Source organism: Oncorhynchus keta, chromosome 36 (genome assembly GCF_023373465.1).
Source record: "Oncorhynchus keta strain PuntledgeMale-10-30-2019 chromosome 36, Oket_V2, whole genome shotgun sequence".
Lineage (NCBI taxonomy): Eukaryota > Metazoa > Chordata > Actinopteri > Salmoniformes > Salmonidae > Oncorhynchus > Oncorhynchus keta.
Genome location: NC_068456.1, coordinates 7082016 through 7109675, shown reverse-complemented (window position 1 = coordinate 7109675; position 27660 = coordinate 7082016). Strand labels below are relative to the sequence as shown.

The 27660-nt window shown below is 41.7% G+C and overlaps 1 protein-coding gene and 1 long non-coding RNA gene across 4 annotated transcripts in view; one reads left to right on the top strand and one right to left on the bottom strand.

Moving 5' to 3' along the window:
• LOC118369393 (adhesion G protein-coupled receptor A3-like) overlaps window positions 1–27660 on the top strand; it is a 262103-nt gene that overhangs the window by 173225 nt on the left and 61218 nt on the right. Inside the window, exons 13-14 of one of the 3 annotated variants that reach the window (XR_008095030.1) lie at window positions 15516–15649; window positions 16219–18400. The exons of the other annotated variants lie outside the window; for them this stretch is intronic. The gene's annotated coding sequence lies outside the window, so the exon portion shown is untranslated. Of the gene's footprint in view, window positions 1–15515; window positions 15650–16218; window positions 18401–27660 lie in introns of those variants that run through there. 3 annotated transcript variants of the gene reach the window in all.
• On the bottom strand, window positions 1683–27660 carry LOC127916495 (uncharacterized). The gene is made up of 3 exons (XR_008095031.1): window positions 27559–27660; window positions 10697–10921; window positions 1683–2558 (listed from the first exon to the last, which is right to left on the bottom strand). It is a non-coding gene; the product is annotated as an uncharacterized LOC127916495 (long non-coding RNA).

The following is a 27660-nucleotide window of genomic DNA, read 5'->3' as shown; positions in this document are numbered from 1 at the left end:
ACTGACATGGGAAAGCAGGTCTACCCCTGGAGCGTAACTAAAGCTAGGTTGGCGCTAGCCTCTCTGAAATAGGCAATTTCATGCAGATAGCAATTCCTGGGAGGCTGCAGTTTTTCTGTCTTTGAGCTTCTTGTTTGAGGAAGATGTGCCACTCCCATTGCCTCAGCGAGTGGTTTTCTCTCCCCTCTCTTCTGTTTTCTCTGTCTGTAAGTGGATGTGACTTGTTGTAGGACAAATGCTGCATTGGCTCTTTTGCTCTTTTCTTGGTGTCTGCTTTGAATCTGTCAGATGAGATCGCATTATGTGACGTCCCAATTAGAATCTACATGTGCACGATGTTTTGATTTACCCTTGAATAAGGAGCTCTGTCTTCTGTCTCTCTAGCGCTGACTCACACACGTTTTCTCTGTTCTGTCACATTCTCTCTCCCTCTCTCCATATCTCTCTGTATCTCTCTCTCTCTTCTTATGTGTGTTTCGCTGTCCCTTCGCTTTAAGCAAAAACTCTGATGAGAGAATGTCATTAAAACTTTCCCCCGTCAATATTTAATCCAAACTGCTTTTGAAGCATTTTTTTCGTTGATGATAAATTTGGCATTCTAATGTAAATTGATGTAAAATGAGAAATATGCTCATTGGAGCATGGCCTAAGTCTTCCCTGTTTAGAATGAACACATTCCTCTAGCACCTCATTTGTTTTGCCAGCGCTCACATGCTTAATGGGAGGCGTACATAGCATGAACTCTCCCTCTAATAATTCACTTATCTATTAAACATTCTCTGGGGAAATGTTATGTCTCAGACAGCTATAGGGGAGGGGGGAGGGGTCTCCCCAACACCAACACCCTATGCTAATAAAAACAGTTAATAATTAGTTGTAAACCCATTCTAAGGGGCTATAGGAAAATCCAGATGGCAGCTAAATGTAGAAACATGGGCACATATCTGGAAATTCTCAAGGCATTTGGTTTAGTGTGGTGAGATGAGCATTGCTTTTGACACTAGCCATTTGGTGCATGTGACATACATGTACTGTAGAGGTCAGAATTGGGCACAAACAGCAATGTAATGCTGCCCGATGGATATAAAGGGGTCTTAGCTCATGTAGTCAGATCAGCTGTTGAGTGGATGGTGCTTATAGGTTCCAGCAGAGCAAGGTACCATCCTTTCCAGCATAGAGACTCGAACACAGAGATGGCACTCAGCCCTGGAAGTGACCAATTACACCATACATCAGGTGGCTGATGCAACTCCCATCGCTGTGACATTAAAAAAGGACATTAGTGGTGCATCACAGGCCCATTTCCTCTGGGAGAGAGAGAGAGATGGTCTGGGCTTGGATTAGACTGGCAGCAGGAGGTCAGAGCAACACTGGCAGAGGAGAGATAGTGTCAGTCTCCTGATGGAAAGGAATGTGTGTGTGTGTGTGTGTGTGTGCGTGCCTGCGTACGAGTAATGCTGTGCATGTGTACGCGCAGTGGAGTTGTAGAGGATAGAGACGATAATATAAATCACTCCCTGAGGCTCGAAACACGTGATACTCATCTAACCCCTCTGAATCTAAACTAGCATTTAACAGCCGCTAAACAGGATAAGAGTGGCAAGAGTCAAGGAGCTCTGGGCCTTAATGCTGCCATCCATCTTGACTCAATCCCCATGGCATGCAGTGAGGATCATAGCGACTGAGTTGGGTCTTTTCAAACACCTTGCTGATGCTCTAGTAGTACATCAGTGGTAGGTATTGAAATGGGTACAGCAATGAGATGTATTGTAATGGGTACAGTGATGGTTAGTATTGTAATGGGTACAGCAATGGGAAGTACATCAATGGGAAGTACAGCAAGGATTACAGTAACGGCAGGTACAGCAATGGGAAGTACAGCATTAGGTACAGCAATGGGAAGTACAGCAAGGATTACAGTAATGGCAGGTACAGCAATGGGTACAGCCATGGTAGGTATAGCAATGGGTACAGCAATGGGAGGTATTGCAATGGAAGGTACTTATTTATGCAAGCGAACGTGACCAAAGCTATGTCACAGAGCTAAATCATTGATTGCTTGGGCCAACAAGCAGGAAAATCAATCAACAACAGTCAATGGCACCAAACCCCTGATCAAATCAAATCAAATGTATTTATATAGCCCTTCGTACATCAGCTGATATGTCAAAGTGCTGTGAAGAAACCCAGCCTAAAACCCCAAACAGCAAGCAATGCAGGTGTTGAAGCACGTTGGCTAGGAAAAACTCCCTAGAAAGGCCAAAACCTAGGAAGAAACGTAGAGAGGAACCAGGCTATGAGGGGTGGCCAGTCCTCTTCTGGCTGTGCTGGGTGGAGATTATAACAGAACATGGCCAAGATGTTCAAATGTTCATAAATGACCAGCATGGTCAAATAATAGGTCTGGGACAGGTAACACGTCCGGTGAACAGGTCAGGATTCCATAGCCGCAGGCAGAACAGTTGAAACTGGAGCAGCAGCACAGCCAGGTGGACTGGGGACAGCAAGGAGTCATCATGCCAGGTAGTCCTGAGGCATGGTCCTAGGACTCAGGTCCTCTGAGAGAGAGAAAGAAAGAGAGAATTAGAGAGAGCATACTTAAATTCACACAGGACACCGGATAAGACAGGAGAAGTACTCCAGATATAACAAACTGACCCTAGCCCCTTGACACATAAACTACTGCAGCATAAATACTGGAGGCTGAGACAGGAGGGGTCTGGAGACACTGTGGCCCCATCCGATGATACCCCCGGACAGGGCCAAACAGGAAGGATATAACCCCACGCACTTTGCCAAAGCACAGCCCCCACACCACTAGAGGGATATCTTCAACCACCAACTTACCATCCTGAGAAAAGGCTGAGTATAGCCCACAAAGATCTCTGCCATGGAACAACCCAAGGGGAGGCACCAACACAGACAGAAAGATCACATCAGTGACTCAACCCACTCAAGTGATGCACCCCTCCTAGGGACAGCATGAAAGAGCACCAGTAAGCCAGTGACTCCGCCCCTGTAATAGGGTTAGAGGCAGAGAATCCCAGTGGAGAGAGGGGAACCGGCCAGGCAGAGACAGCAAGGGCGGTTCGTTGCTCCAGAGCCTTTCCGTTCACCTTCACACTCCTGGGCCAGACTACACTCAATCATATGACCGACTGAAGAGATGAGTCTTCGGTAAAAACTTAAAGGTTGAGACAGAGTTTGCGTCTCTCACATGGGTAGGCAGATCATTCCATTAAAAAATGGAGCAATACAGAAGAAAGCCCTGCCTCCAGCTGTTTGCTTAGAAATTCTAGGGACAATTAGGAGGCCTGCGTCTTGTGACCGTAGCGTACGTGTAGGTATGTACGGCAGGACCAAATCAGAAAGATAGGTAGGAGCAAGCCCATGTAATGCTTTGTAGGTTAGCAGTAAAACCTTGAAATCAGCCCTTGCCTTGACAGGAAGCCAGGGAGGCTAGCACTGTAGGGAGGCTAGCACTGGAGTAATATGATCACATTTTTTGGTTCGAGTCAGGATTCTAGCAGCCGTATTTAGCACTAACTGAAGTTTATTTTGTGCTTTATCCGGGTAGCCGGAAAGTAGAGCATTGCAGTAGTCTAACCTAGAAGTAACAAAAGCATGGATGAATTCTTCTGCATCATTTTTGGACTGAAAGTTTCTGATTTTTGCAATGTTAGGTAGATGGAAAGAAGCTGTCATTGAAACAGTCTTGATATGTTCGTCAAAAGGAGAAATCAGGGTCCAGAGTAACGCAGAGGTCCTTCACAGTTTTATTTGAGATGACTGTACAACCATTAAGATTAATTGTCAGATTCAACAGAAGATCTCTTTGTTTCTTGGGACCTAGAACAAGCATCTCTGTTTTGTCCGAGTTTAAAAGTAGAACGTTTGCAGCCATCCACTTCCTTATGTCTGAAACACAGGCTTCTAGCGAGGGCAATTTTGGGGCTTCACCATGTTTCATTGAAATGTACAGCTGTGTGTCATCCGCATAGCAGTGAAAGTTAACATTATGTTTTTGAATGGCATCCCCAAGAGGTAAAATAGATAGTGAAAACAATAGTGGTCCTAAAACGGAACCTTGAGGAACACCGAAATTTACAGTTGATTTGTCAGAGGACAAGCCATTCACAGAGACAAACTGATATCTTTCTGACAGATGAGATCTAAACCAGGCCAGAACTTGTCCGTGTAGACCAATTTGGGTTTCCAATCTCTCCAAAAGAATGTGGTGATCGATGGTATCAAAAGCAGCACTATGGTCTAGGAGCTCGAGGACAGATGCAGAGCCTCGGTCTGATGCCATTAAAAGGTCATTTACCACCTTAACAAGTGCAGTCTCAGTGCTATGATGGGGCCTAAAACCAGACTGAAGCATTTCGTATACATTGTTTGTCTTCAGGAAGGCAGTGAGTTGCTGCGCAACAGCCTTTTCTAAAAAATTAGGCTGATAGTTTTTTATATTTTCTGGGTCAAGGTTTGGCTTTTTCAAGAGAGGCTTTATTACTGCCACTTTTAATGAGTTCGGTACACATCCGGTGGATAGAGAGACGTTTATTATGTTCAACATAGGAGGGCCAAGCACAGGAAGCAGCTCTTTCAGTAGTTTAGTTGGAATAGGGTCCAGTATGCAGCTTGAAGGTTTAGAGGCCATGATTATTTTCATCATTGTGTCAAGAGATATAGTACTAAAACACTTGAGTGTCTCTCTTGATCCTAGGTCCTGGCAGAGTTATGCAGACTCAGGACAACTGAGCTTTGAAGGAATCCACAGATTTAAAGAGGAGTGATGATTTAAAGTCAGGAATCATGATCTTTTCCTCAAAGAAGTTCATGAATGTATTACTGCTGAAGTGAAAGCCATCCTCTCTTGGGAATGCTGCTTTTTAGTTAGCTTTGCGACAGTATCAAAAATACATTTTGGATTGTACTTATTTTCCTCAATTAAGTTGGAAAAATAGGATGATCGAGCAGCAGTGAGGGCTCTTCGATACTGCACAGTACTGTCTTTCCAAGCTAGTCGGAAGACTTCCAGTTTGGTGTGGCGCCATTTCCATTCCAATTTTCTGGAAGCTTGCTTCAGAGCTCGGGTATTTTCTGTATACCAGGGAGCTAGTTTCTTATGAGAAATGTTTGTAGTTTTTAGGGGTGCAACTGCATCTAGGGTATTGCGCAAGGTTAAATTGAGTTCCTCAGTTAGGTGGTTAACTGATCTTTTCTATCATCATAAAAAGTAGTTGTGATTCTTCTGATGTTTGCTAACAGTCAGTAAATACACCAATTCAACAGAGCTCTGTGGGGTTTTCTCCATCTTCATCTGTCTGCTTTGAAGGACAATGAAAACAAATGATTAGTGAAAAGGCTTTCTCCCCCTCTGTGCATTCATGTACAGTCAATGGCCTTGTTAATACTTCACCAGTGGTTTACTAGGTTGGCCCCATGCCAACCTTTCTAAAAATTGGAGGACTCAAAGTGTGCCCTCCCCTCTGATGCTAATCTAGGCCATGTGGAGGCTGTGCAGTAGCAGGGCAGAGATGAAATAGAGCCGTAGGTAACAGGGCTCGCTAAGGAGTGGAATGACAGCAACTGGTTTAGGTTAGGGCTGTCAGATCATACACCTCCGCTAGAACCTCCAGTACCTGTCATCATCATCGCTATCCCTCTACCTGACCTTGACCTATGACATCAGCATAGACATGAACAGGTCTCTCTTGCAAAAGAGATGTTATCTCAATAGGAATAACCAATATAAATCAAGGTTAAAAGATTGCAATGTTTGCGACAGCATCACTTTTTCACAATGCTGCCACAGCATCAAGGCTTGAATAGCATTTACATAATTGTGATAAGGGACGTAGAATTGATTACTGCTTACAGCGTTTAACTGTAATTTTCAGATGCTAAACAGATCAGGCATCCATATATTGAGTCCAGGACAAGTCCTTCGGGAATACCATTCTCTTCATCTTCTTTGTGTTCTCCATTATCAGCGGCATCAATTTAGCTATCATTCAAAGAGAAAATGGCACCTATTTTATGGTCCTTTATATGAAGCACATACAGTGCTGCTGTTGGAGTGGGGTTGGCCATGGGTCAAATATTGATCAGGAGGGGAGGGGGAAGGGCAGGAGGAGTGCGGATGAATGAGCAGGGGCCATGGTAAATGCTTCAGCAGATCGATTAAAGAGATGTACATTTGCGCCATAGGAGCACACCAATAAATCCCCCATCCCAACTGGTCCCTATAGACCTTTTAATGGCTTTTTGAGGAGGAACGGAAGTGAACCCTGGAACCCCAAATAACTTCTAGTGTGTTTGTAAACAACAGCTGTTCCATCACAGCTGTAAACCGCTAGCTAGCTGAGCTAGCTAACTTAGTACAGTTGTTTTACTATTCACGGGTGGGATGGTCCTCACGACCGGGGACAAATCCGTTTATGTTTTATTTTTTTAAAGATGATAGATTTCCCAAAGAAGCATCGCAGCGAGCTATATTGCTTGCATGGATAGTAAAAGTTTGTTCGCAGCATGCGGTGGTGGCGCCAGGATCATGTGTAACACACGGGTAAGTTGTTTATCAAGTTGACCATCTAATCTAGGTAACGTCAGCTGGCTAGCTAACTACAGTCATGGCCAAAAGTTTTGAGAATAACACAAATATTAATTTCCACAAAGTTTGCTGCTTCAGTGTCTTTAGATATTTTTGTCAGATGTTACTATGAAATGCGGAAGTATAATTACAAGCATTTCATAAGTGTCAAAGGCTTTTATTGACAATTACATGAAGTTGATGCAAAGAGACAATATTTGCAGTGTTGACCCTGCTTTTTCAACACCTCTGCAATCCGCCCTGGCATACTGTCAATTCACTTCTGAGCCACATCCTGACTGATGGCAGCCCATTCTTGAATAATCAATGCTTGGAGTTTGTCAGAATTTGTGGGGTTTTGTTTGTCCACCCGCCTCTTGAGGATTCACCACAAGTTCTCAATGGGATTAAGGTCTGGGGTGTTTCCTGGCCATGGACCATGTTTTGTTCCCTGAGCCACTTAGTTATCACTTTTGCCTTATGGCAAGCTGCTCCATCATGCTGGAAAAGGCATTGTTCATCACCAAACTGTTCCTGGATGGTTGGGAGAAGTTGCTCTCGGAGGATGGGTTGGTACCATTCTTTATTCATGGCTGTGTTCTTAGGCAAAATTGTGAGTGAGCCCACCCCCTTGGCTGAGAAGCAACCACACACATGAATGGTCTCAGGATGCTTTACTGTTGGCATGACACAGGACTTATGGTAGTGCTCACCTTGTCTTCTCCGGACAAGCTTTTTTCCAGATGCCTCAAACAATCGCAAAGGGAATTCATCAGAGAAAATGACTTTACCCCAGTCCTCAGCAGTCTATCCCTGTACCTTTTGCAGAATATCAGTCTGACCCTGATGTTTTTCCTGGAGAGAAGTGCCTTCTTTGCTGCCCTTCTTAACACCAGGCCATCCTCCAAAACTCTTCACCTCACTGTGCGTGCAGATGCACTCACACCTGCCTGCTGCCATTCCTGAGCAAGCTCTGTACTGGTGGTGCCCCGATCCCGCAGCTAAATCAACTCTAGGAGACGGTCCTGGCGCTTGCTGGACTTTCTTGGGTGCCCTTAAGCTTTCTTCACAATAATTGAACCGCTCTCCTTGAAGTTCTTGATAAATGGTTGATTTAGGTACAATCTTACTGGCAGCAATATCCTTGCCTGTGATGCCCTTTTTGTGCAAAGAAATGATGACGGCACGTGTTTCCTTGCAGGTAACCATATTTGACAGAGCAAGAACAATGAATCCAAGCACCACCCTCCTTTTCAAGCTTCCAGTCTGGTATTCGAACTCAATCAGCATGACAGAGTGATCTCCAGCCTTGTCCTCGTCAACACTCACTCACACCTGTGTTAACGAGAGAATCACTGACATGATGTCAGCTGGTCCTTTTGTGGCAGGGCTGAGATGCAGTGGAAATGTTTTTTGGGGGGACTCAGTTCATTTGCATGGCAAAGAGGGACTTTGCAATTAATTGCAATTCATCTGATCACTCTTCATAACATTCTGGAGTATATGCAAATTGCCATCATACAAACTGAGGCAGCAAACTTTTGGCCACGACTGTACATATAAATAGGATAGACAGCCATCCAATAATTGTTCTTTTAATGACACAAATATTAGCTTGATCTGCAAAAAACAACAATGTTAGCTACCTAGCTAGTAGCTAAGCTAGCTATCCAATGAACAGATTTCCAGACCCAAAGAGAGAACTATGGCAATACAAAAATATAATTGCAATGATATATCAAATGTCATAACACTTAAGAATAATGAAGCAAGTCCTGGTCTAATTTATTTGTTTCCTAACCTCACATACAGAGACCTGTGAAAGCTGCTAAACCCTGTCTGCGAATGAAGGTTCCAAAGAAAGTCCTGGAGAGACTCAAGGATATTTCTCTCCAATGGGTTATAGGTAGCCTGTAAATCAAATCAAATCAAATGTATTTATATAGCCCTACGTACATCAGCTGATATCTCAAAGTGCTGCACAGAAACCCAGCCTAAAACCCCAAACAGCAAGCAATGCAGGTGTAGAAGCACGGTGGCTAGGAAAAACTCCCTAGAAAGGCCAAAACCTAGGAAGAAACCTAGAGAGGAACCAGGCTATGTGGGGTGGCCAGTCCTCTTCTGGCTGTGCCGGGTGGAGATTATAACAGAACATGGCCAAGATGTTCAAATGTTCAAAAATGACCAGCATGGTCGAATAATAATAAGGCAGAACAGTTGAAACTGTATGCTATTGTTTAAATTTTAGAACTGGTTGTAGGACTACAAAAATACTGTTAAAAGTAACAATGCATACACCTAGAACATGCATGCTCAACTTTGCTCATAGAACTACTGGCTGTGCAGGTTTCTGTTACGGCCCATTCCTGAAATTCTGCTTATTATTTGTATTAGACACTATTTATTTAACTATTCAATCATCTCTTGTGTGACATGAAAAAAGTGTTGATTCTTTTAATTATGTATAGTGTCTTTTTTGGTCATTGAACATTCCCAGTTTGTCTGTTTTATTTGGTTGTCACTCACTCTCTTATCAAATCAAATTGTGTTGGTCACATACACATATTTAGCAGATGTTATTGTGGGTGTAGTGAAATGCTCCAACAAGTGCAGTAATATTGTCTTATGATATTGAACAGATTTGCAGCTGGAGCTGATGTCCTTGATCATTGGTGTGGGTCTAACAATCCCTGTATGGCTGATGTAGAATGAAACCCCTGTCCACAACAGCACTTCATAGCCACAAAACAGCATCCATTATCCAACCAAAACTATTATCTTGGTTGGGCTAGGATAACAATACTTTGGGTCTCAGGGCGGGTGACATCACCACAAGATGGCTTCTAGGGCTTTGTCTCAATTTGTCTTTCCGGAATTGCTCGCATCCTCGCTCCTCACTTGTATTGTATTGTATCACAACTCTGACCTTCTTCAATGGGTTATGGGTTTTGAAAAGGAGGCGATGAGAGAAATCGAGGAAGAATTAAGAGCACTCACCTGTCAACTAGCTCCCATGTGCTACACACTCACCCCTCTGCTACACTCACTGACCTCCTTCTCTGCAGACTGTGAACTCAGTCACTCTAGCACCCACATAACTAATTTGGTGGCTGTTTAATTCTGCTACATTGACTCAAATCATACAGTCGTCGGCTGAGTTATACAGTCAGTGAGGTCGGAGGTGAAAGGCATGTGACAGTAGCAGAATTTGCTACAGGTGAGTTCTAGTACCCAATGTGATGTGATGTCATCCCCCTAAAACTTTAAGTAGTGTCTCCTCCTGTCTATCATTAAAATCTATATTTTAATACTGTAAGCATCTCCTCCTGCAGAGCCTTTACTGTGGACACTCTCTAGGGTATTTTTCTTTTTCCTCCACTATCCATGCTCTACCCTTTTGCTTCCAATGCTTACAGTGGATGAGAGATTATTTATGGCATCCATGCCCAATGTAGACAATGATGGGATTAGTATTGGCCTCGTGGGCATGCCCAATGCACTTGTACATATGGTTTGTCATTTATATACTGAAACAGGATTAGCAAATCATCACACATTGTTTGCATTTTGTTGAGGTATTTTCTCCATTTGAAAGTATACTATTAGAAAATTAGGAAAAGCACTCACACATCGGAGATTACTTGTGTGTTGGAATCCTTTGCTAATAACTTGAAATAAAATAAAAGGCTGATACTGGCACTTCTTCATTTTCATTCTACAATAAACGAGGATAACCATGTTGAAGGATACCGTGCAAGCCCTACCCTTATACAGACTTTAAGGATGACATGCACAGGAGACGCTACACTCGCATTAACATCTGCTAACCATGTGTATGTGACAAATAAAATTTGATTTGATTCTATGTTTACTGGATAGTACAGTTCTCAGATTATTATTTATAAACACGGGGCAGGCAAAGGGCAGGTCGAGGACAGGCAGGGGTTCGTGATCAGGTCAGAGTAAGGCAGGCTCGGGGTCAGGGCAGGCAGAATAGTCAGAACAGGGAAAACTTGGAAACGGAACTTGAGAAAAAGGAAGATGGGAAAGCACGCTGGTAAGACCTGACAAGACAAGATGAACTGGCACCTGGTGTCCTACCTGGGTGTATACATGGTTGACCGGGGTGCCGTCGGTGGAACTCAGCGATGAGGGCTGGTTCCAGGATGTCCATAGTGGGGACCCAGCACCTCTCCTCCGGGCCATAACCCTCCCAGTCAACCAGGTAATGGAATCCCCTGCCCAGCGGTCAAACCCTCAGGAGGCGTCTCACTGTGTACGTTGGTTGGCCGGCGATGAGACGGGGGAGAGGCGTGGGCCTGGAAACTGGAGACAAAGGGCTGTGAGACATGGGTTTAATTCTGGACACATGAAAAGTGGGATGTATATGGAGGGTACTGGGCAACAAAAGACGAACAGCAGAGGGGGAAAGGGCCGATAAATTGGGGTGATAGTATGCAGGACTCTATCCGGAGGGGCAGATCCCGAGTGGACAGCCATATCCTCTGCCCAAGCGGGGAGCAGGGGTCCGGTGGCAGTCCGCCTGTCATTGGTACCTGGAGGTGGTCTTGAGAAGAGCGGCCTGGGCTCTCTTCCAGGTATGGCGACAGCTATGGACGAACACCTGGGCAGAAGGCATATTCCACCCACACAAGTTGCTGGCTCCATGTGGTGGGATTAGCGGAGACAAGGCAGCAAAGAGTTGTCTCCAGGTCCTGATTGGCTCGCTCAGACTGGCCATTGGACTGGGGATGAAAACCAGAACGCCTTCCAGAACTGGGACGAGAACTGGGGACCGCGATCGGAGACCAGATCAAACGGCAGTCCATGGATCCGGAAGACGTGCTGCACCATGAGCTAGGCCATCTCTTTAGCTGAGGGCAATTTAGGAAGGGGAATAAAATGGGTGGCTTTGGAAAACCGGTCTATCACCGTAAAGATGGTGGTGTCGCCATCATCCTACATTCATCAGCTACATTTGGTTTAGTTAAATTGTTGGCTGCCGTAAGGGAAATCCATCTATCTATCTGGCTAACAAGGTAAGCCGATTGCTCTCGACCTTCACGTAATGCAAGCTCTGTATTTATTTGCTATGCTAAGTTAGCCAAATGTGGCTATATCCAGCACCTGAGCAAACGGGAAATAAATGTTGTCTGATGATTTTGTTTAGTGGGGATGGTATTAATAATTCAATTTGTGTATATAATGTGTATACAATTTGTTCAGTTTTTTGGTTGGATCAAGAAATATAAACTTGCCATTTTGTGCTAGCTCGACAACTAGCTAGCTAGCTATCATGGCATGCTGCAGCGCCAGATCTGACTGCCTACGGAATCTGACTGACAGTCGTGCCGATCTGCATCACGGACATTTTGGAAGTTGATTCGCTGCTTCTCTCCCATAACTCCACCCCATAGTTACTATTGCTATGATGAATCCGTGCGCGAGAAGGTGTCGCGGGAGAAGGGTCAGATCGGGCAAGGTGCTGCAAGCTAGCTGATGGCTAGTACACCTAGCTAGGTTAGATAACTAGCTCGCTGAATATGGCGAGAGGCAACAGTGTGCTCTGCTAACTAGCTAGCAACCCGCTTTTTACTGTATAAATTAGCTTGATTTGGTTTGTATTTATTTTACTTTTCCATGTTGAATAAAGAAGACTCAGTGGCTACTGGCTAGCTAGCTAGCCCACACTGGCACTGGCTCCTAGCCTAGCTAGCTACATTAACAACAAAGAAGACATCAACGAACACTCCTCGGTAAGTGCCTTTTTTTTGTCTTGTAATTTCACATTTGGGAGGTGCATTGAAACAATCAGCTAGTTAACTAGATACCATGGTTATATATACATTAAAAAAAATATCACAGCCAGCTAGTAAGTTATGATGCACGGAAGTTAGGTACAATAATATGTTAATTGTGTAGATAATCCTCTAAGAAATCCAGTGGTCCAAACCTCCGTCTCTGTTCAAAATGTATTGGAGTTTTTAGCCTTGTATGATGGTCAAAATTAAGGCGACTAAATCAATGGAGGCCAGAGAGAAAAATGTGGCCATAAATCAGGAAAATAGCATCATGTCTGCTAGGCTAGATGCTGTGTGCGAGAATTAAGGCTACCGGACAGGTTTACCTGTTGAACTCATCCTCTTTCTTTTCGAATCCGTGTGACATAAAACAGTATATAAGTAGATATCGATTTTGAGACGTGACATGTAACGTTAGTATTTTCATATTTTAGTATATGCTGTTCATATTAATGGGGAGTTCCCGTTCTTAAAAAAGAGAAAATGACATTTTTTACGGAGCATACTCCCAAATGTTTTCTTTTCAAAGCCTTTTACATTAATTCAGCTTGTGTCATGCTAATCTTGCTAGTTGCGACCCACAGAAACAACTTGGATGACACGACCACAAATGTAAAATCCTCAACTTTTGGCGATAAAAGCTGCTCTGTCAACAGAGCTCGGTGCTTAATTATCTGATGTACAGTTTTTGGTTATGACATACGACTTTTTTGGTGTAATGTTGATGATATGTTATAGAAATACCCCACTAAGATTCAGAAGATTCATAGTTGTCTTGGTAAAATGTATTTTATGTCATTACCAAAGCATGTCATCACCAAAGCACGTTTTCATCTACTGTGGGCAGAGTGGGCTCACACCCTACTAGAGGGGATAACTAAGGTAAGGGAATTGTTTGAAATGTCATCATGCTATATATTGTACATGTACAATAGAACATTTTGTTTACCCCCCCCAGCTCTCACAGTGAGTTAGTGTATGTGTGTGTCTGTCTGTCCGTCTGCTTGCCTGTCTGTCTTCCTGTTTGTTTAGGAGTTTCAAACAACACTTGAGGGCATGTTCACTGAGCAATGAGCAGATGTTGGAGCTCATCCTCATGAAGTTAATCTACAGTATAACAGGTACTGTAGGTATCCCATATTAGCAGTGGTGTAAAGTACTTAGGTAAAATAATTTCAAGTACTACTTAAGTAGTTTTTGTGGGTATCTTTACTATTTATATTTTTTTTACTACTTTAACTTTACTACATTCCTAAAGAAAAGTATGTACTTTTTACTCCATACATTTTCCCTGACACCCAAAAGTACTTGTTACATTTTGAATGCTTAGCAGTACAGCAAAATGGGCCAATTAACAGATTTATCAAGATAATACGTGGTCATCCCTACTGACTCTGATCTAGCAGGCTCACTGAACACAAATGCATCTTTTGTAAATGATGTTGGAGTGTGCACCTGGCCATTTGTACATTTTTTAAACAAAAAATGGTGCCGCCTGTCTGCTTTGCTTAATATAACACATTTGAAATTATTTATACTTCTACTTTTGATACTAAAGTACATTTTAGCAATTACATTTACTTTTGATACTTAAGTATATTTCAAATCAAATACTTTTAGACTTTTACTCAAGTGGTATTTTACTGGATGACTTTCACTTTTACTTGAGGAACTTTCTATTAAGGTATCTACACTTTTTCTCAAATATGACAATTGGGTACTTGTTCCACCACTGCATATTAGGTACTACTGATTGGATGGATAGATAGGTGGAGGGATTGCAAGCATACAGGTAGATACTGTACTGTATCTAACTCTATGTTTCCAAGTCAATGCAAGTCATTACTTGGCACTGATTATGCAACCCACAGTGTGTCACACACTGTGAACAGACCTTGTTTGAAGTACCCTTTCTCCTCATAAGCGGTACTCAAATGAGTTGGACTTAAAAGTCATATTGCTGAGTTGCGTCCCGATTCTCTTCCCTCTGCCAAAGTGTATACTTGTGTACTTTTTTTGCATGGATTTTCCATGGAAATGCCCTTCTTTCCATGCTTACACCAACCCTATGCTTTTAAATTCATGATGAGAAGTGCACACCTAGGGAGAAGGGTGGAGAATTGAGACGTACTTTAGCCCTTGTGTGCTCTCTCAACCACCTCTACGCTCAGTACTATACTAAAGGCTACAGCAATATTACAAGATAAGGGCTGTCTACGGCATGAAATAAAATTGAATTATACTCGTATCATAGTCCCATCCTCCCCCACTGAGTTCTTCTGTGACATTTTGTTTGTTGCAAGTCAAGCGTTTGTTGTCCCCCACGATGAAATCGGAGGGGGGAATGTAGATCTGTCTCCGTCTGTTCATATGTTCGTCACACGCAATATCTCAGACAGCACTGTCCCGATTTAATGATGCGTCTTGCCATAGCTATCCGGAATTGACAAAATTACACAAATTGACCCAAGGCGGGAGCTGTAGTAATTAACTGAAATTTGTTAGTCACATGCAAAATCTCAATTGGTGGAGGGGAGGCTGCATTATTCGTGGCTGATTGCATGTTTACTGTTGCCTTCTTTCCGTACCACTAAATATCGTCAATTGTCAACAGTTAAGACAGTACCAGAGACTCTGAAAACTCTTTAATATTTGATTATTAACCAATGATATTAGGCCACTCTTGGCCATGATTACAGACACCTGTGTCTTTTGACAATATATAAACAAGTCATCCCGCAGAGTTTGTGATTATACCCTGATGAAGACCGCTTGGCTGTCGAAACGTTGGTAAATACATTTTTGCATCTGAGCTCCTAGAGTGTGCCGCTCTCTTTTATTTTCAAGTTTTCTACTCCGCTTGCCAGCGCCTCGTCTTAATAGGTGTGCGTTTCATTTTCTTCTAGATTAAACAGTTAGGACAGTACCAGAGACTCTGAAAAGTGGCTGATCTAAGATATGGACTGGCATTAGTTTGATTCAGTCTCATTTTCCTATTGCTATATTTGAAGGCTACAAATGTTATTTTTGGAAGAAAAAACTTTTCTATAGAAGTTAATTTGCTCCAGACCTGACAAGTGTGCCTTTCCAACTAATCCATTTTCTGTTCAAACCATCAGGAAACTCTGAGATGGTAGTGGTTCCGCTGAACAATGGCATTGCTGTGTGTGGACAACCCCAATAGCTCCTCCAGCAGATGCTGCCCCCTCCTGTCTTCCAGATGCTGCTGACCAAGCTGCCCACCATCAAACAGGTGAGGATGCTCTCCCATAGGAAGCATGGGCTCGAGTGGCAATAAAATGGCCATTCCTTACCCCACCAGTCCATTCTTTTTAAGCCCATGCGGGTGATCGTATGAGTGCTTACTTTGACTCGGGGGTAATGGGTAGGCTTGTGTCCTGATTATACACCCTTCTCCCAAAGTGTGCACTGTCATGGATTTGACAACAATGGAAACTCCTTCTCTAGCCAATGATTACACCAATCCAATGTTTATAAATCTATGGTGGGGGAGAAGGGTGGGGAATCGGGATGCAGATAGTCTCATTCCCTCACTTAATTTGCCTTTGACCAAGAGCTGTGACAATGGTGTTAAGTCTAGTTCACTGTTCCTCATTCTTTGTCTAATGTCTGTGTGTTTTCATGCCTACCTGTGCTGTAACTACTCAATAAGATCATACTTGGGCAAATTTAGTGAATTTAATGGTTGGACTGTACAGTGAACAATAAAAAGAAAAAAGAAGTAGGGTATTTAAATTGTGACTAGTGCAATTGCCTGAGTTGTACATTGGTAATCTGTTAATTTCTGCTCCTTTTTCACAGGTGGTTCCTGGCTGATGATCTGTCTCCATAACTGAGAGAAACCGGGGAGGAATATCACTGTCTCCAATACTACAGTCGTGGCCAAAAGTTTTGAGAATGACACAAAACGTTTGCTGCTTCAATGTCTTTAGATATTTTTGTCAGATGTTACTATGGAATACTGAAGTATAATTACAAGCATTTCAAAAGTGTCAAAGGCTTTTATTGACAATTACATGAAGTTGATGCAAAGAGTCAATATTTGCAGTGTTGACCCTTCTTTTCAAGACCTCTGCAATCCGCCCTGGTATGCTGTCAATTAACTTCTGGGCCACATCCTGACTGATGGCAGCCCATTCTTGCATAGTCAATGCTTGGAGTTTGTCAGAATTTGTGGGTTTTTGTTTGTCCACCCGCCTCTTGAGGATTCACCACAAGTTCTCAATGGGATTAAGGTCTGAGGAGTTTCCTGGCCGTGTACCCAAAATATCGATGTTTTGTTCCCCGAGCCACTTTGTTATCACTTTTGCCTTATGGCAAGGTGCTCCATCATGCTTGAAAAGGCATTGTTCATCACCAAACTGTTCCTGGATGGTTGGGAGAAGTTGCTCTCGGAGGATGGGTTGGTACCATTCTTTATTCATGGCTGGGTTCTTAAGCAAAATTGTGAGGGAAACCACTCCCTTGGCTGAGAAGCAACCCCACACATGAATGGTCTCAGGATGCTTTACTGTTGGCATGACACAGGACTGATGGTAGTGCTCACCTTGTCTTCTCCAGACAAGCTTTTTTCCAGATGCCCCAAACAATCGGAAAGGTGATTCATCAGAGAAAATTACTTTACCCCAGTCCTCAGCAGTCCAATCCCTATACCTTTTGCAGAATATCAGTCTGTCCCTGATGTTTTCCTGGAGTGCCTTCTTTGCTGCCCTTCTTGACACCAGGCCATCCTCCAAAAGTCTTCACCTCACTGTGCGTGCAGATGAACTCACACCTGCCTGCTGCCATTTTTGAGCAAGCTCTGTACTGGTGGTGCCCCGATCCCGCAGCTGAATCAACTATAGGAGACGGTCTTGGCGTTTGCTGGACTTTCTTGGGCGCCCTGAAGCCTTCTTCACAACAATTGAACCGCTCTCCTTGAAGTTCTTGATGTTCCAATAAATGGTTGATTTAGGTGCAATCTTACTGGCAGCAATATCCTTGCCTGTGAAGCCCTTTTTGTGCAAAGCAATGATGACGGCACGTGTTTCCTTGCAGGTGACCAATGTTGACAGATGAACAACAATGATTCCAAGCACCACCCTCCTTTTGCAATTCATCTGATCACTCTTCATAACATTCTGGAGTATATGCAAATTGCCATCATACAAACTGAAGCAGCAGACTTTGTGAAAATGTATATTTGTGTCATTCTCAAAAATGTTGGCCATAACTGTACTACTAATGTTTGTAACAGTACTGATGAGGAAGAAGAGGATGGATTTATATATATACATACATACATACATACACATAGCTATATAGACATACATACTTTTTTAAAGAATATACTTTTATTATTATTCCCTGCAAACCCTTCCGCCGATCCCCCAATTGGAGTAAACTAATAACCACTTCTGCTTCTACCTTCAATCCATACATCTTATGCACACTCTACAGACACAGTCTACTTTACAATAGTTCTCTCTTGTTTGTTCTTAGTCCTTCCTCTATTTCTGATCCAGTTTGATTTCTATTTGTAACTATGCTATTTCACGAAAGATCCGAACCTATATACATTCTACAGATCCCGTATTCCCTACATTGTTTATATTGTTATTAGTCCCACCCTTCAGCTCCACTCAACCCCTCCCATCTGTCTTATCAACATCATCCATTTCGGATTTCGGATTTCTACTTGCCATATATTTTTCAACTGTGCTGTGATGCTTCACAAAATAACTGAACCTTCCTATTCTCATAGCTTCTACAGATTGTAAATTAAAAATAAACATTTTTGCTAAAATAATTATTATATTATTGATTGATTGACCATGGCTTTTCAAATCACCCAGTATTGCTATCTGTAGTGTTAGTTCTAGGCAAATGTTGCAATTCTTCAGCCATTCCTGGACCTGTGACCAAAAATGAGCTACATATGGACAATACCAAAATAAATGATCTAATGACTCTGCCTCCTCACTGCAGAATCTGCAGAGCTGGGAAGATTGTATCCCCCATATATATAACATTATATTAGTTGCAAGAATTTTGTATAGTAATTTATATTGAAAATATTGAATCCGGCGTTGTTTTGCGTATCAATTCATAAACCATGTGCCATGGAATGGGTACATCGAAAATCTCTTCCCAGCTATTTTGCAATTTATATGGCACAGCTGTCAGTTTTTTGGTCCTTAAATGAAATTGGTATATGTTTTTATTTATCACACTTTTCTTTAACCATTTATGTTCTTTAATACAGGGCCGACATACAAGTTCCTTACTTTTTTCCCCTTCTTCTTGCCTCTTCCATTTTTGTGGTAATGCTGCAATTAATTGGTTGTAATTTTGGGTAGAGCAGACATTTCCATATGTCTGTGTTAGCTGCACGTGTGACAACTCCACCAGTCCTATTTATGATATCATTCCCTAAATGTATACCTTTTTTTTTTATACCTTTTTTTTTCTTCGATAAATACAGTTTTTTTAATCAATTAGTATATTTGAATTTAACCACAATATTTGTTGTACTATTTGTTCTGTCCTTTCAGGTGGATCAAACTGAAATTGCAACCAACTTTCTAAGGCTTGTTTAAAAAATAAAGATATTTTGGAGATTATTTCCTTTTCAAACAACCGAAAGTGAGCAGGTGTAATCTGAATAAAGGGAAAAAGGCCCTAGCTGAATATAGGATGAGACATTCGTACCAATTGACTAGAGAACCAGTTTGGATTGAAGTATAACTGGTGTATGACTGATGCCTTTAGTGAGAGGTCTAATGCTTTAATATTTAATCATTTCTGCCCATCGAATTCATATTCGTTATATAAATAGTCCCTTTTAATTTTATCTTGTTTGCTGTTCCAAATAAAATTGAATATTTATTGTTCATATAATTTAAAAAGCAGGTCACTAGGTGTAGGCAAAACCATAAGCAAATAGGTAAACTGTGATATGACTAAGGAGTTAATCAGGGTGATTTTTCCACAAATAGACAGGTATTTTCCTTTCCATGGTAGCAAGATCTTATCTATTTTTGCTAACTTTCTATAAAAAATGTATTGGAGTGAGATCATTTCTTTCTTTTGGGATTTGTATACCGAGTATGTCCACATCTCCGTCAGACCATTTAATTGGTCAACTACACAGTAATGTAAAATGTGCATTTTTTAGTGATCCAATACGTAATATGCTACATTTATCATAATTTGGTTGTAATCCAGAGAGGTTAGCAAAAGTATCTAGATCCTCTAAGAGGCCGTGGAGAGACTCCAATTGTGGTTTTAAAAGAAAACATGAATCATCAGCGTACAATGACACCTTAGTTTTTAGGCCACGGATTTCTAATCCCTTAATATTATTGTTTGATCTAATCTTCGCAGCTAACATTTCGATGGCAATAATAAACAGATATGCCGATAGTGGACAACCTTGTTTTACCCCTCTAGATAGTTTTAAAATTTCTGAGATGTAGCCATTATTTATTATTTTACACCTAGGGTTACTATACATAACCTTAACCCATTTTATAAGAGATTCCCCAAAATTGAAATATTCTTGGCATTTATATATAAACTCCACTCGTACTTTATCAAAAGCCTTTTCAAAATCAGCTATGAAAACCAGGCCTGGTGCCCGATATTTCACAGTATTGTTTCCAGTACTTGTGTGCCAAGCATTTTGCTAGGATTTTTGCATCACAACACTGAAGTGTAAGAGGTCTCCAATGTTTTTAATGGACTGGATCTTTATATATACCACTTGGGTCCTGTTTCAGTAATAATGATATCAGACCTTCTTGTTGCGTGTCTGATAATCTACCATTTATATAGGAGTGATTAAAACAAGCCAACAATGGTCCTTTGAGTATATCAAAAAAGTTTTGTAAACTTCCACTGGTATGCCATCCAGCCCTGGAGTTTTCCCATCCTTAAATGCCCCAATTGCCTCAAGCAGTTCCTCCTCAGTAATTTGGCCTTCACATGAGTCTTTCTGTACAGATATTAATTTTACATTATTATTAGGAAAGAAATCCATACAATTAGTTTCAGTTAGTGGAGATGGAGGAGTCTGAAATGAAAACATATTCCCAAAGTACTTTACTTCCTCCTTCAAAATATCATCCGGTGAATCATGCATGACTCCATCATTTGTAACAAGTTTTAATACATTTTTTTTGGTAGCATTTCTATATTGAAGATTGAAAAATAATTTGGTGCATTTTTCCCCATATTCCCCATCCAGTTCGCTTTATTTTTGTAATATATTACACTGGATCTTTCTTGAATAAGTTCCTCCATTTCTTTTTGTTTTTCCTCTAACTTATTCTGTGCCTCTATAGTACCGTTTTTATTGCTATCTTAACTGTACTGTTGAATTTATACATTGTTGCTAAACTGTGTTCAGTGGCAAGTCAGTTAAGAACAAATTCTTATTTACAATGACAGCCTACCAAAGGCCTCCTGCGGGGACGGAGGTTGGGATTAAAAATTAAAAATACATGAAATAAAAATATAGGACAAAACACACAACACAACACTACATAAAGAGAGACCTAAGGCAACAACACGGCATGGTAGCAACCCAACATGACAACAACACGGCAGCAAAAAATGGTAGCAACACATGACAACACAGCATGGTAGCAACACAACATGACGACAACATGGTAGCAGCACAGTGTACAAACATTATTGGGCACAGACAACAGCACAAAGGACAAGAAGGTAGAGACAACAATACATCCACGATGTTCAATAAGGTATTCTGCAAATAGAATTACGATACAAACATGTTCTCATTCAGTGAAGTTCTGCACATCGTATGTTGGAAACCATTACAAGAAAACCTAGTTGTTTCTTGAACACTAGTGATTTTAAGGACAAGAATAACTGTTACCTGTAGGACCATGTCTCTATCACAGGTCACTAATAACCTAATTTTAAGTTGTGCAAACTAATTGGTATAACATGGGCATGACAAATCAATCAACTAATTAAACACTGTTATTGGCTATTATGTCAATCAATCTCCAGTCGACATTCTCAAGGAAAAGGTCAATATTCATTATAGCTATACCGATGACTAGCAGCTTTGACAGTATTAAGTCAAGAAACAGCTTTACTGTTTCAGAAAATATGGTGCCACAGTGCTGGAGACGCAGAGCAGGCAGGTGGGCCTCCTATCTCCTGATAACCTGAGGATGCACACTGGCCGAGATGACAACCAGCAGTATTTGTAAAGACTCTCACCAAGGACAAACTCGGACTGTAAAGGCCAAAGGGGTCCTTCTCCCACAGTCACTGTTCCAAAATGTGTTCGACCAGAATGTTTGCAGTAGGGTATGTCCATCTACTTAAAATGGTGGCAATTACAAATAACGTGATACTTTCCATATATGCATAGCCATTGATGTGTTTTAAAAGGTTGTAATTGGCTTTGGTTATGTTGCATTGAAGCTATCTCGCTAAATCTAGCTTATTGGCCTGGTAGCTAACAGAGCAAGATACTGAAGCTATTAGTTCAGAGGATACATTCAACTACTATTTTATACAGTAACAAACAAGTTGATACTGTAGCTAGTAAGCTAGCTACATATACAGTGCCTTGCGAAAGTATCCGGCCCCCTTGAACTTTGCGACCTTTTGCCACATTTCAGGCTTCAAACATAAATATATAAAACTGTATTTTTTGTGAAGAATCAACAACAAGTGGGACACAATCATGAAGTGGAACGACATTTATTGGATATTTCAAACTTTTTTAACAAATAAAAACTGAAAAATTGGGCGTGCAAAATTATTCAGCCCCTTTACTTTCAGTGCAGCAAACTCTCTCCAGAAGTTCAGTGAGGATCTCTGAATGATCCAATGTTGACCTAAATGACTAATGATGATAAATACAATCCACCTGTGTGTAATCAAGTCTCCGTATAAATGCACCTGCACTGTGATAGTCTCAGAGGTCCGTTAAAAGCGCAGATAGCATCATGAAGAACAAGGAACACACCAGGCAGGTCCGAGATACTGTTGTGAAGAAGTTTAAAGCCGGATTTGAATACAAAAGGATTTCCAAAGCTTTAATCATCCCAAGGAGCACTGTGCAAGCGATAATATTGAAATGGAAGGAGTATCAGACCACTGCAAATCTACCAAGACCTGGCCATCCCTCTAAACTTTCAGCTCATACAAGGAGAAGACTGATCAGAAATGCACCCAAGAGGCTCATGATCACTCTGGATGAACTGCAGAGATCTACAGCTGAGGTGGGAGACTCTGTCCATAGGACAACAATCAGTCATATATTTCACAAATCTGGCCTTTATGGAAGAGTGGCAAGAAGAAAGCCATTTCTTAAAGATATCCATAAAAAGTGTTGTTTAAAGTTTGCCACAAGCCACCTGGGAGACACACCAAACATGTGGAAGAAGGTGCTCTGGTCAGATGAAACCAAAATTGAACTTTTTGGCAACAATGCAAAACGTTATGTTTGGCGTAAAAGCAACACAGCTCATCACCCTGAACACACCATCCCCACTGTCAAACATGGTGGTGGCAGCATCATGCTTTGGGCCTGCTTTTCTTCAGCAGGGACAGGGAAGATGGTTAAAATTGATGGGAATGATGATGGATGGAGCCAAATACAGGACCATTCTGGAAGAAAACCTGATGGAGTCTGCAAAAGACCTGAGACTGGGACGGAGATTTGTCTTCCAACAAGACAATGATCCAAAACATAAAGCAAAATCTACAATGGAATGGTTCAAAAATAAACATATTCAGGTGTTAGAATGGCCAAGTCAAAGTCCAGACCTGAATCCAATCGAGAATCTGTGGAAAGAACTGAAAACTGCTGTTCACAAATGCTCTCCATCCAACCTCACTGAGCTCGAGCTGTTTTGCAAGGAGGAATAGGGAAAAATGTCAGTCTCTCGATGTGCAAAACTGATAGAGACATACCCCAAGCGACTTACAGCTGTAATCGCAGCAAAAGGTGGCGCTACAAAGTATTAACTTAAGGGGGCTGAATAATTTTGCAAGCCCAATTTTTCAGTTTTGAAATATCCAATAAATGTCGTTCCACTTCATGATTGTGTCCCACTTGTTGTTGATTCTTCACAAAAAAAATACAGTTTTATATCTTTATGTTTGAAGCCTGAAATGTGGCAAAAGGTCGCAAAGTTCAAGGGGGCCGAATACTTTCGCAAGGCACTGTATAGCCACGGAATTAGCAGCTAGACTGTTAGCTAACGTTAATTTGCAGCATCTCTCACAACCTGTCTCTCCTTTTCCAGCAAACTGCTGCACGCGTTGATTGGTCATAGCAACATTAACAGCTTCCAAAATGTTTGTGAGGCAAATCGGCGCGACCTTCAGTCAGATTCAGCGTGGCAGTCAGATCTATCACTGACACGGGATGTTTACTGGGGAACCTCTTTCCCGTGCATATAGAACGTGTTATTGTTTTGACACTTGAAAAGATCAATAGGGGTCTGGATTTATGAATGTGGCCAAGACACTGAGGGTGCCTAACAGCATGCCAAACAGCTGCTCTGGATCTAGGGTGGCTTAAAAGTGAAAGAAATGGGATGTGACTAAGTACAGATGAACCCAGTGCTTGACTTGGCAGGAGCTAAGAACCAGGATCTCAAATGTTCTACTGCTTGTTCCTCTTATAGAATATTAGCTCAAAAGTATTGTGGAGGTCCTGCACCAAAATATAAAACTGTACCCACACCTATTTCTGTCCAAGTCAAGCACGAGCTGAACCTATTCAGTGTTTGAGGATAAGAGCCTTCATCATTTGAAGAAGCACGCCCATTTCATTTAGCACAAGTATTGGCAAATCCAAATCTATAAAATTCTTGTCAAATATTTTTCTCAATTGACTCTTCTTTCCTACTGGTTGGAAATGTGTATCTTCCATATCTCTTCCTCCCCATTCTGCTCTCACATAAAGAATCTGCATGTTGTTTAAGGCAGAGCATAATTCACTGACGCACTCTCAGACTGTGGGCAGGCATGATGAATGCCCCCCTGGGCTGCTAGGGAAGTTAGTTTGTCATTGTTGCCAGTTAGTTCATCATCAGAGTGATGAACAGTTGTATTTGGTGCAGCCAAAGGTTTAGAGGGAAATAATTAATATATGGTAACAGGAGGCTGTAAATATAAAGCACTTTTATCTCGCTCCAAGTCTTAATTCTCTAGATCTGTTCAATTCAACCTGGCAAACAGTCAACCTGGCAAACAGTCGTTAAGGAGCATAAGGTAAATACAAATTAAAGAGCACACCATTAGACACAACAGCAGCGTGAAGGTAATGTTTATGGTAGCTTCGCTTTCTGTTGATCTGCTACTCTGAAACAGTGATAGGGAGAGTTAAAAAGTACAACATTTTTTTCTTGATATTCATTGGCTGCCTAACTCAAATGATTACCTTCATCTGGTTAACAAAATCAATATTCTATGATGGGATAGCCATTATGAGTTTACATTTGCATCCATTAACTTCACACTGTGGACACCACAGACACAGATATTTGACAGTGCTGTCTGTGTGTGTGCCTATGTGTATGTCAGTACTTGTGTGTGTTTGGCTGGGTCTCAATGCACGTGCGTGCGTGCCTGTGTGTTGGACTCATTCCTCCTCTCTGCTGACGGGCTGACTGCTGCATGCCAGGGTTCAGCTGGAATCAGTCAGCTTGTCGGATCATCAAACACCGTGATGAAATCGCAGAACCCCCATTATGCCGTTTAGATGTATGATGGGAGATGATTCATCTCGGAAGCTTTGTTCTGGGGCCTCATTATTATGTTTCTTAGCTATGTAGACAGCCGTGTTCCTCTGCCTTTCTGACATATCATTTATTGACATGTTCTAGGTGTGTAGGTGGAAAGTGAGGGATGTATTTATCTTGGCCAGGTTGCAGTTGTAAATGAGAACTTGTTCTCAACTGGCCTTCCTGGTTAAATAAAGGTGAAATAAAATGTATGACTTGCTGTGTCCCAAATGGCACCCTATTTATTTACATATGCGCTAGGTGTGTAGGTGCAAAAGTAATACACTATATAGGGAATATGGTCCCTGACTTAACATTTACATTACATTTACATTTAAGTCATTTAGCAGACGCTCTTATCCAGAGCGACTTACATAGACATTAACCTCGGTCAACATCGGAGAGCCCCATGTGGCGCCATTGCGTCAGTGGCAATATATGTGCATAATAACCACTTCTTACAACCTCATACACTGTATACCCTGTCTTATAACCCTGACTTCAAAACACATCCCGCTTTGACTTGGTTGTAATTCTAGCCTAATATTATAATGATGATTGCTATAATCCTGTATATTTCAAATGATTACATCATTTGACTTCTACTGCAGATATAAAAGTTTCCTCCCACACTGGCCCTGGTGGAGGTCCACTGTCAACCAGTATGCTATTGATTTAGACTTTCATTTAGCTGATGAATGATCAAACCCCCCATCTCCAACATGAATATTCATGTTTCTACACTTTGATGTAATGGTACATTGTCAGTTATGAGACGTTACCAGTTGCTCCCTTAACTCCCGCTCTGGTGCCCTGCAATGAAATTGTTAAGTCACTCAGCTTCATAACCAGGTTACCATGGATACACTTGAAACGGTGTAGCTATACCTCCTCTTTGCTGCTGCGTCATAAATTGGGAAAAGCACTATGAGCCAACATCTCTCAATGGTTATTGCTATAAACGAATATGGCCCATACTTCATGGAAATGTGAGTCACAATATATTATACATGTGCTGTGCTGATAATTACAACGCAATAGATGTGTCAATTTCAGGCTGTTGTGAATTCAGTGTATGCAACTGAGTGGTACTTAAAACACTACACTCACTGAAATTACAGCCCTCAGCCCTTTCAGTGGACTGACCACAATTGAGGGGATTGTCATAAAGACGACACACAAAAAGTGAAAATGTGATAGTACCTGGAGAGGTAATTGAATGAGTAGATATGTAGTGTACACCCCCACAAAGCAGCGACTATTGTTTAAATGTAAATCACATTGTTCTAGAGCAATAGGTTATCTGGTAGTGATAGTATCGCAATATTATTGTTGATGATATTATATTCGATTCTCTGAGTCCCAAGTAAAACGTTTTTTTTTTACGAACAAATGAACGGTTTAAAAATCCCATGTGAATTCACAATGAACCCTCGCGCTGCTGCCAGCAACGGTTTGGGTCTCAAAGTGCGTCTCTTTCAGATGGTTAATCATTGGACCTGTACTACCATTACTGTACTTCAAAGTTTGTATTGCCATACAGGATGTTGCTTCTATCGCTTGCTTTGCTCTGCCATATTTCCAACTGTCGAACACGACGACGTGGTGGTGGAGAGTCTACTCCAAAATAATTGATTCATCGAATCCCTGCACGTCGACTCCCGGTGTCGACTCTCATTTCTGGGTGTCAAACATTCGATTCCACTTGGAACAGAGGCTACTGATTAGTTGCCGTACTTCCAAGAACACAAGCACGCATCTTTCATAGCGAGCTAACAAAGGGACAGATAGAGATGGGAGGGGCACAGTGTAGGCAGATCGGTCACCAGGCAGACAGTCAGAACCGTGCATTAGGCCTATCTATTGGCAATCAAAAGTTGTATCTCGCAATGACATTATGTATCTCGCAATGTTCAGTAAAGCAGGTCCTATCAGCAATGAATATGATACGATATTGATATGAGCGAGATGCAGCGCTTCGCTCTCACACAGTCACACATTATACGCACATGTGCACGGGTTAGCTTCACACTGTTCACAGCGTGGTAGCCAGGGCACTAAAAACAGCAGAGAAGTTGAGCTTCAGCTCTTGGTTGCGGAAATTGACCCACTACTATGCTGCTAACTTTCTGCATCTACGTTATATCACTGAGGTACTTTTCAATTTCACAACTTTCCCCAGGCGTTTATAGTCTATTGTCTAGTTAGGCTATAACACGGAAAATGATATGTTGTGTGATATCTGCACTGTGATTTAAATCTCTTAAGGGATTTTTCTGAACGTTAAGATCCCCTTTTTAATGTTGAAAAGTTCTCTCAGTCCCAGTATCTGTTTGCAATACATTTAGAATAGTGATACATATAGAATCGCAATACATACCAAATCGGCACCTATATCGCATCGTGAGATTCCTGGCATTTCCGAGCCATGTTATCTGGTGAGATCACTATTTCGTATTAACTCTGAGAGATGCTGCGAAAG